Source organism: Lissotriton helveticus, chromosome 1_1 (assembly GCF_964261635.1).
Source record: "Lissotriton helveticus chromosome 1_1, aLisHel1.1, whole genome shotgun sequence".
NCBI lineage: Eukaryota > Metazoa > Chordata > Amphibia > Caudata > Salamandridae > Lissotriton > Lissotriton helveticus.
The window spans coordinates 1,730,572,389-1,730,591,371 of record NC_136057.1 but is presented as its reverse complement, the minus strand read 5'-3'; positions in this window follow the sequence as shown (position 1 = coordinate 1,730,591,371).

Below are 18,983 nucleotides of genomic sequence, written 5' to 3'. Positions count from 1 at the left end.
AGCACACAGCAAAGTCTTGGCAGTTTCAAGCAGGCAGGGTCACAGCACCCAGCAAAGTCCCTTTCTCCTCCTCAGCTTCCAGTTAGACAGCAGGACAGGTCAGCCCTTAGAGCACACAGCAAGGCAATCTTTCTTTAGTTCTTCAGCCGTCCTCCTTCCAGCAGAGGTTCCTTCTTGTTTGTAGAATTTCAGAATCTAACTCTCTGTAGTCAGGGGTCCTTTCCTTATACCCCTCAAAGTCTTTGAAGTCCTTTGAAGTCTTTGTGCAAGCAGCCCTGAGTCCAGTCTAAACCAGTTCTGGGGGTTGCGGAGCACTGAGGTGTCTCTGGTTTTCTTCTTCCTGTCAGCTTCAGGCCCAGAGGTGTCAGTTGGCCGGCAGGAGGGAACTAGCATGGGGGGGCAGGCAGGCACAGCCCAGCACTATCAGGCTTTTCTTCCTCCCACCTCCCGGGCAGCAGATGTGCCCTTTCATCCCCGGGCTGGCTCCGACCCTCTCCTCCGGGGGCTCTGCAGCCCCCCTGTCACACCCAGGCCAGACAGGCATTCCACAAACCCAGGCACACAGAAAGGTTTAGACAAGAGAACAGCCACTTTCTAAAAGTGCTATTCTCCATTACAGGATTTAAAAACACCCTTCACTAAAAGATGTGTCATTAAATTCTGAGTTCAGGGATATCTTTCACTTATGTCCCATCTTGTTCCTATGGGAAGATAGGCTGGTATCACATGGGCCCAGCCTCCTCCATGTTACTCTATGGAGCAAGATAGCCTTACAGCAGTGAGCAGATAAAATGGCTGCAGCCCACTACCAGAGCATGTGCCCTGCACTAGTACATGCTCTACCTTATCCATACACTGCACCCTGCCCAGGGGGTACCCTAGAGCCTTCCATAGGGGTGACTGATGTGCACAGACAGGGAAGGGTTAGGCCTAGCCAGTGGGGACACTGGCCAGGCTGACATGGCAGTCACTGACTGCACACAGGCCCTGCGCTGGCAGGCCCGAGTCACCATTTTAAAGCTACTCATGTGGGTGGCGCAATCTGCGCTGCAGGCCCACTAGTAGCATCTGTCATCACCAGCCCTGGCACACACAGTGCACTTTACTAGGGACTCCATGGTGATACAAATATGCCAATCAGGTATATTCAATTAATATGGCAATCTACAGAGGGAGCACTTACACTCTGACACTGATCAGCAGTGGCAGAGTGTCCAAAGCATCTAAATCAGCAAAAACGAAATCCAGCACAGCATCAAAACACATGAGTCAGAGGCAAAAAGATGGGGGAAGAACCACGCCAAAAGGTGTCAGGTCTAACACCACCTTTCTTTTACAACTGTGCTTTCCGCTATTCTCCAGTCCCAGAAGCCTACCATTATGCGGGCCTCCTGTAAACTGGAGTAGTCCCATACTATCATGCAACAAAGAAGTTAGTGAAGCTTATTGTCATTTCTTGTTATACAGGACACCAGGCTGCATGGGTTTGGTGGGGTTTAACTGCTGTTGGGCAGATGACGACCCGTTGATATCCACCACACTACAATCAAAGGGTCATCCACAGTACTGGAAAATTAAATCTTTCTGGTAAAAACACCAGAAACATTTTCTTTTCCAAAATCAAAGTCAACATGCTTTGAAAATAAATGCTTCCCACAAGTCCTGAGTTTGAACTATTGCTTTGCTGTAATGTGTAGTACAGTTATACAATAAAACAAAAGTGAAATCAGACTGCACTGACAGAGTCTGTGGGGATCCACAAATGTCCTACCACACAGCATACCTACACGTCTCCCAATAACAATAGTACCCATTTGTGTGACTGAGCTATCACCCATGAAATGGGGGTCTCTCAAATGCCCCTAACACACAAGGAAACTTCAAGATTCTGCCATGCATATTGACCAATTTTGGTGATGCAGATAGCTGCATCATTTAGGCCAAGGCTCATTGGGCACCCAGGAAAACCTGCCAGGCCCAGACATTTCTAAAAACAAGGTGCCTAGGGTAGTTCAGGGAGGTGTAACTAGCATAGATCCCACTACCTTTTCTTACATGGCATGCGTTGCAAACACCAAACTTTGGCTAAATCATAGAATTTCCCATCACCCAGCATTCCCATACTTAGCCTATTAAAATCCTACCACAAATGTTCACCAAATATTGTGCATGTAGGACATTACTTTTATAGAACCTCAAAACAGCAATTATTGGGCTACAACCATAAATTAGGTAAGGGTAAAACATAATTTTAAAGGAGTCAATACATTTCAAAAACAGAATCATACTACACAGATCTTAAAATACAATATACAAAACTCACAAAATGTTAGTCAATGTTCTGCGGACATGTGTAGACAGGTCAATTAAAATACAAATGTGTTCGGCCTCAAATGCCTTGATTATGATTTCTACAATATTTGGTTTATTGTATTGGAAAAAAATGTTCTCGATAAAAAAACTTCTGAAATAAAGAGATGAATCCTTGGCCTGTTGATCCTGGCCAGGTTATCTAGATAAAAATATTCTGAAGGATAGTTTGTTATACCAGTCGTTTTTGACATGGCAGGCTGTATTGGGTCATTTTAGACTAACACGACTAGTAGGTGCCGCCCTTTGCTGCAGGCACATTAACCTTAAAAACTATCTGGCTCCTGCAAACAAAATTACAATCTCTAGAGCAGGTACATTATCTCACCAGTAAGTAAGTAAGTATTGAACTTATAGAGCGCAAACTAAGCCCAAGGGCATCATGGCGCTAATGCAAACTGAAGAGGGGAAGCGGACTAGACAGCATGCTCATACTGGAGTATGTGAAAAGAGCCAGGTTTTTAAGGTTTTACGGAAGAGAGAATGAGAAGCCTGACCAGAAAGCTGTTCCGGAAGGGAGTTCACAGCCTGGCTGCAGTCAGGGAGAAAGCTCTACCTCCCCACCTGGACTTTTATTTACTTAGGAAGTATTAACAGGTTTTTATTTGAGGAGCGAAGTGGTCTGCTAGGAGCATACCGCTGGAACATCGCCTTGATTCCCTCTGGGCCTGAGCCATAGTAGGCTTTGTGAGTCAGGCAGAGAAACTTAAACAGGATCCTTTGGTCCAGAGGCAACCAGTGCAATGACCTAGTAGAGGCTGTGACAGAATGAAATTTCGGGAGATTAATTACCAGCCTAGCCGCAGCATTCTGCACCATCTGCAAGCGTCGCACTAGACCCTTGTTAATGCCCAAATAGAGGACATTACAATAGTCCAGTCTGGGCGTTACCAGTGCAACAACAGCCTGCTTGCGTGCTTAAAAAAAAAGAAAATTAGCAATTTTTCTAAGGACCCTAATGATCCCAAAACAGGTGGATATGCTCCTGCTGACCAGACGGTCCAGGGAGAGTGAATTTTCAATGATGACCCCTAAGTTCTTTCCATGTGAAACCGGACAGGGGCACACACCTAGACTGGCAGACCACCAGGCAGTAGACCAGATGTCCAGTTTACTACTGAAGATCAGGACCTCAATCTTGTCTCCGTTTAGTTTCGTAAAGTTTTCCACCATCCAGGAGGAGACGGCCTGCATGCAGTTCCTAAAATTGAGGGTAGAGTCACTGATGTTGTGAGTTATGGAGACCATTATTTGGGTGTCGTCCGCATAGGACAATACCTCCAGCCCAAATGATCTAACAACCTTCACCAGTGGTGCAACATAGATGTTAAAAAGTGTTGGACTCTAGGAGGACCCCTGAGGCACACCACAAGACAAGGATTTGGAGGCCGTGTAGAATGGGTCAAATTTAACAGTTTGGGCCCTTTCACTAAGAAAAGAGAATAGAAGCCGGAAGGCCGAGCCCCCAATCCCTATCCCCCTAAGATGTTCAACAATCCTCAAGGTAGACAGGGTATCAAAGGTGGCGGTGAGGTCAAGAAGAACGAGCAGGGTGGTATGCCCTTCATCCACTTTGGTACGGATGTTATTAAAGACAGCGGTTAGTGCAGTTTACGTACTATTATGGCTTCTAAATCCGTGTTGGGAGACATCAAGCAAAAAATGGTCCTTCAGGTAGGTACTAAGATGGGAATTAAGATGGGTCTCCAACATCTTAGCAGGGACCGGCAGGAGGGAGGTCGGTCGATCATTTTTCAATTCTCCCGGGTCCAGGGAGGGCTTTTTTTAAAGTTGCTTCACTAATGCCATTTTCCACAAAGTGAGATACTGCCCTTCAGAGATGGCCATATTGAGGACAGCCTTATGGTGGGGGAAAATAGCCTTGCGGGTGATTATTAACACCTTAAGGGGACAAGGGTCCAATGGTGAGCCTGATTTGTCTAATTCTAGAAGCTGATCAGTCTCCTCTGGCAGCAAACTAGGAAACGTAAGAAGCCTAGGAGAATCATCCAACGGCAAGGCTTCACTGAAATGGGAGGCAGTGTGGACAGATGGGCCAGCCCTAGGGTTAGAAACTTCCAAAAAGGAGTACATGTATGTGATTTTAGATTGAAAGAAATCAGATAATTTATTGCAGAACTCTTGAGAAAATTCAGAGGGGTCTGCCACATGGGGAGACATGATTATTTTAAAAAGATCCCTAAATGATTTCAATGATCCTGTAATCTTTTAACAGTATTGTCCTTTTTCCTCCATGATGGCTACCTTATAATTAGGCTGTCCTGTTTTCAGTTTCTATTTTTGGTAAATTCTGATGGGGTTTTATCAGTGTTTTCAATATCTTAAAAAACAGTTGTTATCAGTGGTTACACATTTTCACGCCACTAAAAACAACAGAAAAAGTGTTTTTCCGGTGTTTATGGAACGTTTTGCTTCTATCATTGCTTGCTTTCTGCACTGAAAGAACATGGTATATAGACAGTGTACGTATAGTGTATATGAGGTGCAAAGAGATTTTTGCAAATTATTCTTATTGTAGTACACCATACAATACTTCTTCAGTGAGTCTTTGGTCATGTGCGCTCACGCTTTCTTTCCCATGTAAATTTCTGTGAAAATGCCCTCTCAGCATTCATAGCCCCTTGGGCTGAGAACCGCGAGCTAAGGGGCACAGTTTGGATGACTCTTTCTTTGATGCCACATAAAGCACGAAATGATAAATATTTGTGTTTTAGTTCCTGGGCATAAGAAAACAGTGCACCAGAATGGACTAAAAAGTCAATAGCATCCCTCATTAACTCTGAAGATTGTAAAGATGCTTTCAGAATACCATCTAACAAGTGGCAAGGATCTCCTACAGGGAATCACTTCAGCTCGGGTATCAATTTTGACAGGTCATCACACAAACTTTTTATATACGTAGCTGAATCACTACAAATACAAACAATGTCACTCCAATCTTTGTTGAACTTGGAAAGAACCTTTTTTGCAGAGCATAACCACTATCTGTTACAGGTCTGTTACAGGTTCCTAGAGCCAGGAAGGCAAGACAGGGCAGCAAAGCACTGTCAATTGCTGGCCCGTCCCTCTGGAACAGTCTCCCTAACACCCTTAGGTTCTGTAAGGACTATCTTCCTTTCAGAAAAATGTTAAAAACATTCCTATTCAGCATCTAGAAAGCTAGCGTACTCCTGATTGCATTGTGGTAGAAGTCAAAAGCACGGAGATACTCCTTCGGGAGTCGATGCCAGCGCGATACAAGCCTGAAATAAATAAATAAATAAAATATCCCAGATGCCTGGTGATATATATACTTGTCACTATACCTTGCATTTAATGTTTAAAGCCTGAGGTGTTGGCAATTCACCTACTATCAATACTGACCTACTAGAAACTATGGTCTGATGTATTAAGGGTTTTACCCATTCTCTGTGGGCATATTTTTATGAAACTAGCCATTTTACCTATCCGTGAAAGAATATAATGCAGCCAAAATATCAAATGTCAGTTTGATATGTCCTGATTCCCTACAGTTTATAAAATAATTAAAGTAAACCTAAAACGTGAAACTAAACCCTGCATCTTTAGACCAAAGGCCATAAAACTGAAAAAAGTAAAAGGAAGAAGAAACAAGTGGCATCCCTAAAGAACAAGACTCAAGCAGAATAATGTTAGCCAGTCTTTCTTACTGCTAGCTTGTATAACAAAGTTACATTTTATTGACCCCTTCAGTAAGAACAAAATGACTCTTTCACTTTCTTTTTCCTTTCTTTGAATGGCATTTAGTTTGAGGTTGTGCAGGTGTTTTTTCAGTGTTTATATGTTTTTACCGGTGAGGGCTATTTTTCTTTCAGTGGGGTTTTATCAGTTATTATAGGTTTAAACCTAAACCCCCACAGCCTACTTATAATCCTTTAAGCACTGTTTGTAAAGTTTTCTGCCTAGAGGATCTAAGTTGGCATGCCGCTGCCTCTCCTGTCAACGGCATTACTGTCTCATTTTCCTAAGTCTTTCCCTAAACCAGGGGGCAGAGGTTTTTTTTCTGGCTGAGTAATGGCTACTAACAGGGGCAAGGATGTCCATTGCCACTGACAAATGCCGTAAGAACTCAGCTGCTACAAGGATTTATTTCAAAACAGGCCAGTGTGGGCTAATGCAATGTCAGTCAAATGTAAGTCGTACCTGATTGGTGAGAACTCTGCCCCAGCAAAAAATGGCTAATCAAAGCACCATGCCATATGGAAATCAAGAGTTTCCTGATTGCACACTGCTTCTGAATGACTAGTAGGATTAGGTAGTGACAACCACTTATGTATCAGGAATATGAAAGATAGTGAAAGTTATTGGCTTAAGAACAACATTACTCAATGTCCTATACAGCTGTGCAATCTCTTCACGCATCACATTCTTGTTTGACATACCATATATGAAAGGTGAGAAGGGAGTTCAACTGGTGCCCACTGAATTCTGCCACTCTCAGCTGTGACAGAAAACTAGTGTTGGTACTACCTTTCATATCCGTTCCTCACACACAACACTGTGGCATCCTACAGGGTCCAGCATATCCCCTCTATTATTCAACATTTGCCTAATCCACTCACTTAACCTGATTAAATAATTCAACCTCAGCTGTTACAACCATGAATATGGCACCCAAATTTTAAAATGGATGATCTGGAAGACCTCTGCAATTTTATGACTGTCTTTGGGGCAAAAATACATGGATGATGAATAACCATCTATACCTAAATACCGCATAGACAGAGCTTTTGACCTACGGACAAAAATAACAGCCTACTATGTATGGCCTAAGGAACATGAGGCCCATCCAACATGTCAAGAGAAATAAGAAACCTAGTGGTAACCGTGGATTCAGAACTATATTTGATGCCACATGTTAAAAACATAAAACAGAAGAATGTCTTCTACACAATGAATACACTATGTTGCATCCTCCCATACCTTGGATACCAACAGAAACAGCAAGCCATCATCGCACTCATAATCTCCAAGTTTGACTATCCTGACAACCTATACCTTGGCACACCTGCATTCATCATATACAAAATTCAACTTTTCCAAAATGTTGATGCAAGACTTGGTCCCTGCCTTCACTGAAGAGAAAACATGACTCAAGTCTTGCAATCAGTCCACTGGCCATCTATAGCTAGAAGGGCAATGTTTGAGGCACTTACCTTTTTAGGTTTTGCCTGGCGAAAGCTGCGCTCTGCGCAGCTTTTTCGCGCAGGCGAAAACCTAATGAGAACTGTAGTGTGGGTTTGGGTCGGCCCTCGTCATTCATTGGCTGGCTCCATAAATGGAGCCTAGCCATTGGACGAGGGGCCTGTCCGTCAATGCCGGACCAGATTCAGGGGCGTTCCCGAGATTCTTTGGCTTTTGCCGACGTCACGCGACGTCAGCCGAAAGCCGGGAACGCCCCCGAATCTGTTCCGCCATTGAAGGCACCCGGAAGAAGTCCAGGTGAGTGCTTGCTTTTTTTTTTTGCTTTTTACCGCTGCCTCGGCTCCCGTTCCCGCCCCCCTACCGCTGCCTCGCTCTCTGTGTCTCCCCGGCCCCGTTCCCGCCCCCTACCGCTGCCTCGCCTCCCGTTCCCGCCCCCCTACCGCTGCCTCGCTCTCTGTGTCTCCCCGGCCCCGTTCCCGCCCCCCTACCGCTGCCTCGGCTCCCGTTCCCGCCCCCCTACCGCTGCCTCGCCTCCCGTTCCCGCCCCCCTACCGCTGCCTCGGCTCCCGTTCCCGCCCCCGTACCGCTGCCTCGCTCTAGCTGTATTCACTCCCTCAAAGGAAAGAAGTTACGACCCAGTGTGACATTTGCATAAACAGAGGTGTGGACCATATATTGAGCAGTATGTAGGGTGCTACGAGCACTCCCAAGGTACACGCCGTGGACCACTGCTCTACACAACCAGCCGTTGGGTCATATGCACAGCTTTCAGGGTTCCTTTTCTTGCTGTTGAAGAGATTGATGCTCATTGAACCAAAGACAAATAGAAAAACGTAAAAAATCGGTATTTTTGTTTGGGTAGTGTGTTGCTGATAGTGTTATTGCTACAGCAGTTTACTACCTCCCTTGTTGTATACTCTCACCTGTGGCTCCGGCCTATAACTGAAGGGAGGGAAAAGAACAGCTGTTATGGCCCACAAGCAGGAACGCCACTATATCGTGGTCTAGTCCACTGGTTTTCCACATGTATATCATTCTAATTATTTGCTCTACTGGTTTGTTGTGTGTTTAAGTTTGCTTTCTCCATTTAAATACTGGCATTCAGAATTTAAAGTGTAAAAATCCAGGAGTCCAAGGTGACAGTACACGTGAGATTTGTTGAAGGTGTAATGCTTTTCTAATTGGTGTAGGATTGCGGCTTTGTAACTCATCTGTGCGCATTGAAGGCACGGGTCACATTAGTATTCCGTGCTGTAATCCTGTCTTTAGCCGCTTGTGAAACATAAGGTTGGCCTGTACATTTGGAAACCTCCACCCTGAAATAACTGTGTGCAGACACGGAGATCTCGGGAGCCACTACAGCCGAGTAAGACTGACCTAATCTGTGCAAATGTGCAGAGTACGCAAATAATTTATTGTTTTGAAAAGCAAACACACTATTTTGCTGATTTGCTTGTATGTAAATGATGTACAGCCTTGTGTTTATGAAACTGCCTCATCTGTGCAGACTAATGTTGATTCGTGGCCCAGCTTCTTCTTGCGCGTGGAACAGTCACAGGGATGGTGTTAAAATGTAGTCTGTCTTTGTGGTGGGCAGAAACAGACGCATCAGCCAATAACCTCTCCTTCACTTCAACAGTGATTTGTTATTATTATTCTTGTATCATTACGAACTCTCGTCCTTTTCATTTACGTGACCCCCTTCTATTTGCCTGTAACTACGCTTGGGCTCGGGCTTGCAGTGTGTGTGGGGGCTTGCAGTGTGTGTGGGGGCTTGCAGTGTGTTGGGGGGCTCGCAGTGTGTGGGGGGGGCTCGCAGTGTGTGGGGGGGCTCGCAGTGTGTTGGGGGCTTGCAGTGTGTTGGGGGGCTCGCAGTGTGTGGGGGGGCTCAGAGTGTGTGGGGGGGCTCGCAGTGTGTGGGGGGCTTGCAGTGTGTGGGGGGGCTTGCAGTGTGTGGGGGGGGCTCGCAGTATGTGGGGGGGCTTGCAGTGTGTGGGGGGCTCGCAGTGTGTAGGGAGGCTCTGTGGGTGTGTGGGGGGGCTTTGTGTGGCTGTGTGTGTGGGGGGCTCTGTGTGGGTGTGTGTGTGGGGGGCTCTGTGTGGGTGTGTGTGTGGGGAGGCCTCTGAGTGTGTGTTGGGGGGGCTCTCTGTGGGTGTTTGTGTGTGTCATTTGCGAGAGATAAAGCTAGTGGCATTGTAAATGACAATGCCATTTATTTATGTTAAAAAAAAACATAAATAAAAATATTGTCAAGAGCAATGCCAGTAGCTCAAACTTTAACAAAGGCAAAACCATTGCATTGTAAATGCTTGTTTCACATAGCCTTCAATGAAAGAGACCGCTATACCTAGAAGCCAAATTCAATCAATTCAAACTAATCAGGATATTGTGCTCCAGTCTTGCACCACCTATCATCATTCCACCTTACCATAAGAAATCCGTAGGAGGCACTGCTTTCTCAGTACAAGCTGCCAACCTCTGGAGCTCACTACCAGCCAGCTTTAGAAGCATCCAGGAGCTCATATATTTCAGACGACAGCAGAAAACATGGATATTTACCTTAGAACCCACAGGCTGGAAACAACCCAACTAGCAAACTACTTTCGATAAGCAGGTAAGTTAAGAAGGTCTGGCCCATGCTTTGTCAGAGTATTATATAGTTATATAAGTTCATTTGAAACATTTCTGCCCCACACTAATACAAATGCCCTAAGATCCCGATGTCAGCAGCCAACTGTACTTACACATCTTACATTCAATTGAGGCAGATGTGCTACAGGGGTTGTCCTTCACCAGTACTGTGCAGCCAATAAATCAGCCATCGCCAAATGAACAGACATGGAATAACTGAAGAGATCGCACATAACGCAGTTCAATCGGAGGACTTTAATCCAGTCCATGACTGCAGGTTCTAAATATCTGTACACTATGGCCACTTCTTTCACCTCACAATGACTTACAGATATGAGATGATAGTAGTAATGCACATCCAAGTAGATCTTTCTTCTTCTCTCTACTTCCAACACTGCCAGCTCTGGTAAAGAACTATACACTGGGGGCAGATTTACTAGGATTTTGATTTAGGGTTGTGCCACTTTTGTGGTGTAGCCCTGACGCAAAATCATTTTTGGAATTTACAAAGCTATGCAAAGTAAGTCAGATTTCATGGCTTTGCAAGGTTTAGTAAATACAAAGTAATGCAAGGCAATGCATAGCGCTGCCTAAAGTTATCTTGCATTGGGAAGGTGTGCCATGGGTGGAGCATTGACGTTTTCATGAATCTACCCATAGATCGTAGATTTTTGCAGTCTCAGATTTACTCAAGCTGATTCGTCAAAATTCTATGCCTTCCTTTTAGCATGTGAAGATAGAGTTACTTGTTGTAAGGTTTCTGTTTTATTAATTGGGATGATGAGATGAGTTTCACAAAGTGGGTTGCAGAGATTTGCTAACTACAACTAGGCATTACATTGAAAATGCAGAATTCATGCAAAAACTCTGGAGTTAGCTACTGTACCCACAACCCTTTGATAAAACAACTTTACCTTTACATATAACCAATTCACAAATGTGAGCTTTGAAAAATATCAGGTAATGAGAGAGGTGTTGATTTTGGGGTCCCCCTAATCTAGGGGGAGGACCAAGCAGATGCCTTGAACACAAAGAGCATATCATGTTCAACGATTCAGTGGCAGTCCCATGCTCCTAGGACCACCCCAAGCAAAGTTAAGGCAAAAATACAATGCCAACCAAAGGCCCAGCAAAGCATTATGGGGCGAGATTCTAGAGTGCAGTGAATATTATCCTAGGAGGATGGGACCAACACCAAATTGTTCAGCATGATGTTCTCTTTGTGTTCAAGGAATCTACTTGATTCTCTCCCTAGGTTAGGGAGGACCCCAAAATCGCCTCGCTCACTGCTTGCTGTATTTTCTTTTCACTATTGTGAGATGACTATATGCATTTTAGCATGTAAAGATAGAGTAACTTGTTGTTTTAACCAAAAGTATGTGAGGTTGCTGTTTTATTAATTAGGATGAGACTAACAAAAATATAGATCAAACTATCATCGCCAAAAGCGAAATATCGACACCTTAAAAACACAATATACAACAAAAATAATATGAACAATATCACAAACACACACAACATATTTAATAAATACATTTAAAGTTAAATACATTATAATTCAATAAAGTACCTTTAACATAATTACATTCACCAAATTAATTATACTTGCAAACACTATATATAAATCAAATACATTTATTATACAGGCAATGCAATATAAAATACAAATAATATACTATTATACTTTTAGATAAAGTAAGAATAAAAAAAAGTTTTAACTGAACATTAATTACAAGTTTCCATATAAGACAACTGCCAAATTAATTGAAAACATTTGTAACAACCAATGAAAAATACCTAAAATAAAATATCCCAATAAGATTGAAAGCCCAATGAAACAATCACTATATAAACTAAAGAAAATGTAATATTTTTTATGCTCCAACAACAAATCCAAGAATAAGGGGACTCTCTGCTGGATTGCTTCTACAACCCTTGACTCCCTCATTGAAAGCTCTGATTTCAACTTCACAAAGTAAGTAAAATATCTATTTAATTTTACAACCGTATAAAATAATTGTAAAGCACTTTTTATAATCGCCAAATAATTAATGTATTTTTTTAATTATATCTCCTCTACAGAAACTTCAACACATACTCAACTAACTTTAAACATCATCCAAAAGCCACCATGCCAAGAAAGTAAGTATAAATCTTAATTGAACTATTTAAACAACTAAAATTTCCAACCCAAATCACCCACTAACCACACAAACCCCAAAATAGAGAAAATGCTGTTAAACACATTTATTAAGATTTTCATTTTTCTTCTGCAGAAAATAAAAAGAATCCCTAAAGGTTAGTGCCAACAGAAACACCTCAGCGTCAAAAAAAGTTCAACATATTCAAGCATGTAAGTATAATTTCGTATATAAAAACTAATTATGTGCCGAAAATTCATTCCGCTTGCGGAATTTGCAGATTTTCGGCAATTTTGCGATTCACGAATCTCGCAAAATTGCGGCAAAATCCACGGATCCGTGAGCGGGAGGAATTTTGTTCAGGAAGCACTTACAGGGTTACAGCAGGTGCCCAAGTTGAAGCTAATTTCTTTGTAACCATTTTTTGCAAAAGGGTTACAAAGAAATTAACTTCAACTTGGGCACCTGCTGTAACCCTGTAAGTGCTTCCTGAGCGGCGCCTCGTTGCCTACTTGCAACTATTCTCTGACCCTGCTCTGACCCTCGAAGCAGGGTCAAAGAATAGTTACAATTAGGCAACCAGGCTCCTATCACAAAAACTAAACCTTAGCAGGAAGCACTTACAGATATAAATAAATCAGGTGCCCGAGTTGAAGCTCAAATTCAGTAACACATTTATAATCAGCCCAAGAATCTAGTGAGCACGGTCGATGCTAGGCAGGTGTGCTTTCTCCCCAAATCTACCCTCTACAAATAACTGTAATCCGTGATGGAGGTCTAGGAATCCACGAGTTTCTCGAGCGCAATCCCCCTGTACTTCCAGTGACCAGGAGGCACAGAAGTCCGGCCTCACACACACTAGGCTATGCAACCTCTTCCCGCCCTTTCCCCCACTGTGATGGACAGCTCACTCGAGGGACCTCGGCGCCTATGGGCGCAGTGGCAAAGTTACAGACACACGGGATCACTGGAGACAACTCTTCTGGGCCTTTACGCAGCTGTAGTGTAGGAAAAGCACAATACATTTACCCAACGATGTAGCACTTACTGCTTTCTCCTCATCTGCTGCTCTGATCAGTCTCTGACCTTTATAAACAAGAGGCATGTGAACTCGCACAGAAGCCTGGCCCCACACACACTAGGCTATGCAACCTCTTCCCGCCCTGTCCCCCACTGTGATGGACAGCTCACTCGAGGGACCTTGGCGCCTATGGGCGCGGTGGCAAAGTTACAGACACACGGGGTCACTGGAGACAACTCTTCTGGGCCTTTACACAGCTGTAGTGTAGGAAAAGCAGATACATTTCATTTACCCAACGAGGTAGCACTTACTGCTTTCTCCTCATCTGCTGCTCTGATCGGTCTCTGACCTTTATAAACAAGAGGCATGTGAACTCGCACAGAAGCCTGGCCCCACACACACTAGGCTATGCAACCTCTTCCCGCCCTTTCCCCCACTGTGATGGACAGCTCACTCGAGGGACCTCGGCGCCTATGGGCGAGGTGGCAAAGTTACAGACACACGGGGTCACTGGAGACAACTCTTCTGGGCCTTTACGCAGCTGTAGTGTAGGAAAAGCATGATACATTTCATTTACCCAACGAGGTAGCACTTACTGCTTTCTCCTCATCTGCTCCTCTGATTGGTCTCTGACCTTTATAAACAAGAGGCATGTGAACTCGCACAGAAGACCGGCCCCACACACACTAGGCTATGCAACCTCTTCCCGCCTTTCCCCCACTGTGATGGACAGCTCACCAGAGGGACCTCGGTGCCTATGGGCGCGGTGGCAAAGTTACAGACACACGGGGTCACTGGAGACAACTCTTCTGGGCCTTTACGCAGCTGTAGTGTAGGAAAAGCACGATACATTTCATTTACCCAACGAGGTAGCACTTACTGCTTTCTCTTCATCTGCTGCGCTGATCGGTCTCTGACCTTTATAAACAAGAGGCATGTGAACTCGCACAGAAGCCTGGCCCCACACACACTAGGCTATGCAACCTCTTCCCGCCCTTTCCCCCACTGTGATGGACAGCTTGTGATGGACAGCTCACTCAAGGGACCTCGGCGCCTATGGGCGCGGTGGCAAAGTTACAGACATACGGGGTCACTGGAGACAACTCTTCTGGGCCTTTACGCAGCTGTAGTGTAGGAAAAGCACGATACATTTACCCAACGAGGTAGCACTTACTGATTAGCCAGTAGAAAGTACTCCAGTTTAGTATAGTGCAATTGCGTGGGGAAATTCGCGGATTTTTTTGTGAATTCGCGAACCGCGAATTCGCAAAATTCACCCATACTTAATAAAAACCTGTATTACAATTAAAACAATTAGAATACATTTAACTTTTTTATATACATATCTCATAGCATTTGAAACATCATAATGACTGAAGATGCAAAATTCATATTTTCCCAGAAAGGAACATTTTTAGTATGTCATATGGGGTATGCCTACACGCAGGAAAAACAGACAGGCGACAAAATTAATTGGAAATGTAGCAAATATTCTTCAAATGCATTTTATGAGAGCGCTACAACAAAATTAACTATTGTATTATATGTTAAGGAACATAACCACCCCCTAACATAGCTGAAATAGAAGTGAGAAATGCTTTAGGCACTCTGAAAGAAGCTAGCTCTAGCTCTCAAAAACATACTACAGAAATACTAAAAGACATACTCCCCAGAATTCCAGAACAATGTAACTGGCCAATTACCCTCTGTCTCAAAGTTGAAAAGGCTAATAGCTAGAGCAAAAAAATCAACTGCTACCACCCCACCTTCCCCGAAAACTTTCAGTGACATACAAATACCACCTGAACTCACTGTAAGTCATAATGAAGAGCCATTTCTACTTTATGACAGTAAACCTAATGACAAAAGAATTAAAATACATGCACCTCCCACAAACTTACTTAAACTATAGAATTGTAAAACATGGATAAGGAACGGAACACTTAAAATGTGTCCCAAAACATTTTACCAATTATATACAATCCATGGACTGTATCACAATACCAACATCACTTATATATGCCCTGTGCCAAACAAACAAACCTATGTAGAACTCTTAACAAAAGTAAAGCAAGAAACTAAAAATTACTACCCTCAAAAAACTATCATAGACTTTGAATAGTCAATGATACAAGCCATCCTGAAAAACTAGACCTGCTCGTTAGTGGTATTCTCTATAGGTCAAACGGCGCCACTTATAAATTCACACTGTATTTGGAAAATAAACTTTCGTAGACGGTGCTAAAAGGTAAATACAAATGCAAACTTTTCGCCGGCAACTCTCAAGCGCATTCGCTTCGAGAGTACGGGGACGACACTGAAGACCCGAGCAAGTGGCGAGAGCTACTTCTACCGATTTTGAAGCCATATATAGGCTTCCTACACCAATTAAGGATTTTAAATAACAGACGCCCCCCAGTGAAGCCCTTTGCGGGTTGGAATTATCATCGCATATTAAAAACTAGAGATCTGAACTGGAAATAGCCTTGAGAATGTCGTTGGTTACATTCCCAATATGACGAAACATGTGTCGGCTGTGAAATTCCAGGAATAAACTGCAAAAGAATTTAACTGGACATCAAGATCAATAATTATTTATTACTGCATGTGTAACTAATGGTGGAAACACTTGTTCATTGAAACAGTATTTAATCATTACGTGTGCTAGGGAGTATTTTTCTTATCCTGAAAAACTACTCTCACACAGCAATACAAGGTTGCTATTACCACTTTAAGCAATGCATATGGAGATACCTCAAAAATCCACGCTTAGGGGCTCCTTACTATGCCAGACGGAAGCCCATTCGTAGGGTTGGCGGTGTGGTGGCGGAAAATGTATTTTTTCCTGACCCTGCTGCGTATATTGGGACCACCATATTACAATGGCCCAACAGAGGCCATTCTCCGTCAGACGCGGTTTTACCGGATCCGCATGTTTTCTCGGTAAGCAAGGGTGGCGGACGGAGCCTATAGAGCAAGACGGGCATGAGGAATCACATTCCGTCCACCAATCAGATTACGATGTAACAAACAGCCCTTCCCACCGTGGAGTAAAAACCACCACATCGCGGATGGCGAAGGACAACTACGGAAAGGAAAAGCCGACCCAGAACACATCCAGACCAGCTGAGCCACCATGGATCCAACGCTACAGCCCTCTCCGCTGCTCTACCTGGTGCACCTCAGGCAGCTAAGACACCGCTGAGCCCTACAGCAGAGGTACGTCCCAAACACCTCCACGCATGCAACCACTGTACAACTACAACTCCCAGCAAGCGTGCAGGCTGGGCCAGCCCCACGATGTATGTGGCAACCTGGCAACTGCAATGTGCGAGGCCCACCCAATTCACATTAGTGACACCCTCAGGGCCCCTGAAGATAAGTGGGGCCAATGCCGTGTCCCACCGATTCAGAGCACACACCCTGCAACATTAAAATATGTAATTCCTGGTCGCTCCCATTGGTAGATGGCGCATTCGCATAAGCGGTGCCACACCGAGAAACCAGAAGGCGCTGTCCGCAATCCTGTACCACTCAACTGAGGTTAATGCATGTTTATGCTGTGGATGCCAGCGACCACGCCTGTAAACACATCATGCATTTGCATTGTCGCCATGCGAATTGCATCATACACCCCAAAACATCAGTGATGTATGCACCCAGTGAAGGCATTATAGAGTGTGACCTTTGATTCAAGTCTGCACACACATGGCTTGTCCAAGAAAAGGAGAGTAAAATTACATTCTTTGTCATGCCTTCTGGCCAGCATGGCCCTAAATGAGTCAAAGAGTCCAAAAAACCAAAGGGCTCTCGCACTGTACCAATGTAGTGTAATGAAACTAACGATCTGTCAACACCGCCTGTATATCTCTTGCTATGTGCTTAGTGAGTCCTTGGCCAAGGGCCGTCTTCTGAAGGGCCAGTGATGTAGGCTGACAAATCGAGGTGTCCATTTAATGCAACTCAGACACACTGGGAATCCCAAGTACTTACAACACACTTACTGGTGTGGCATGCAGTGTGCCTAGCTGCCATTGCCTGTAAATGTCTCACACGCGTCATAGGAGTGCACATGTGTAGCAAAAAACTCATCGCCTGGATGAAATCATCTGTCATTCACAGCCATGTGTGCATGTATACACAATCCATGTGTTTATGTACCTCATGAAGGTGAACATGGCAATGCCTGTCACGCAAAATCACCATACAGTAACAATGTACTGACCCCATTATGTTCACATTTGCCTGCCCACCGTGCTGAATATACATGTATTATTGTCCAGCTGACCCTCACTGCCCTCATTCGTAATGTTGTTGTGTATTGTGGGACTGAAGTCTGAGGCCGTGCAGTAAACAGCAGCCACATGAACATCTGCATAGATGCTGCGAAACAGAAATGCTGTGGCATCAACCACAGGGCAGACAAACCTTGATGAAGCAGTATACTGTATGCCATACACATCGAGCTACTATGGATGTTGAAGTAGTGAGTATGTCGAGTGTGTGAAGAACAGTAACATCTGTAAGCGTGTCACTTGTGCATGTCACATGTCCAAGATTCAAGGCAATGTTGTGCTTGTGTGAGTCTTCACTTAAGCTGTGCACCACATCTCTCATCTTTGACTCATCTCAAGCATATGTATCCTGACAGGATACATAGGAGGAGACCACCTATCTTTTGACCTGTCCCACACCTGGCGACGATGGAGGACATCGACATCACCAGGAAATTAAGTTTGGATCGCCTCACACTGCAAGAGCTAAGTGCTCATTTGAAGCCCCATTTGAAGCCAAAGCGAGCATATCCTGCTGCATTGTCCGCTACAGTGAAAGTGACGGCTGCACTGCATTTCTTCGCCACTGGCTCTTTCCAGTACACTGGGTGCAGTGCCGGTGGGATGTCACAGCCCATGTTCAGCATGGTGTTGCGTGACATCCTGTCAGCATTGATACTGAACAAGGACAGCTATGTACACTTTCTGAGGGGGGGATGAATTACCAGCTGTGAAGGGGGATTTCTTTGATCTGGAAGGCATCCCAAATGTGTTGGGAGCTGTTGACGGAACCCACATTGGCCTTGTTCCACCACAGGCAAGTGGTATGCTAGGCGGATCAGATAATCTCACATGTCTGTGCAAAGTTCCCTGGTTCTGCACATGACTCCTACATCTTGCGGAACAGCAGCATACCACAATTGATGGCTAATCTGCACCGAGTGGGTCTGGTTTGTTGGTGAGTGTGCTGTGTCAATGACTGCGATGTATGTGTGACATGCTGCTCTCCTCACATATTCTGATTGCAATGTTTGTCTGTGTTCCTCACTAGTAGGTGACTTAGGGTATCCCAATTGTCCTTGGTTGATGACCCCATTGAGAAATCCAACAACGCCCGGGGAAGTCCACATCAATGATGCCCATGGGACGACACATTGGGCCCGATTCACAGAACTAACTTATGACAAAATCCTAAACTTACTACCATTTTCGTATTCACAGAAGGCACTTACTCATTTTGGTATTCACAGAAGACACTTATTCTTTTCGGTATTCACAGAAGTTAGGAGTCCTAACTTTAGGACTCCTAAATGCCTTCTGTGAATACCGAAAGTCTTAACAATAGGATTTTTCTCAATTTAG